This window comes from Capsella rubella, unplaced genomic scaffold (assembly GCF_000375325.1).
Source record: "Capsella rubella cultivar Monte Gargano unplaced genomic scaffold, Caprub1_0 scaffold_5, whole genome shotgun sequence".
Classification (NCBI taxonomy): domain Eukaryota; kingdom Viridiplantae; phylum Streptophyta; class Magnoliopsida; order Brassicales; family Brassicaceae; genus Capsella; species Capsella rubella.
In genome coordinates this window covers 5144326-5144696 of record NW_006238919.1, presented here as the reverse complement: position 1 = coordinate 5144696, position 371 = coordinate 5144326, and positions in this window count along the sequence as shown.

Genomic DNA, 371 nt, shown 5'->3' with positions numbered 1-371 from the left:
GGAGAAAATAAGTACGAAATAAAACACGAATCAATTACTCATAAACAAAGTAATAAAATTCCCCGCACGTAGCGCGAGCAACTGACTAGTATCTATATATATAAAGTTAACTTTTTCTCTCTTCTCCTTATGCCACATCATCATCCACCTCATTTTATTATTTAATTTTTAAAATTAATTATACTATTTTATCATTTAATTTTAAGATTTAAACCTATGTAAATAAGTTTTTCAAAAAGGAATATGAAAGGTTTTTTTTATATTATACATTATAAAACTAAAAAGATGATTTGTTTAAAAGTTAAAAAAACTTACTAATTATCGATTATACTAAGAAATATATAAATAATAGATTATAGTTTTTAGTGAAT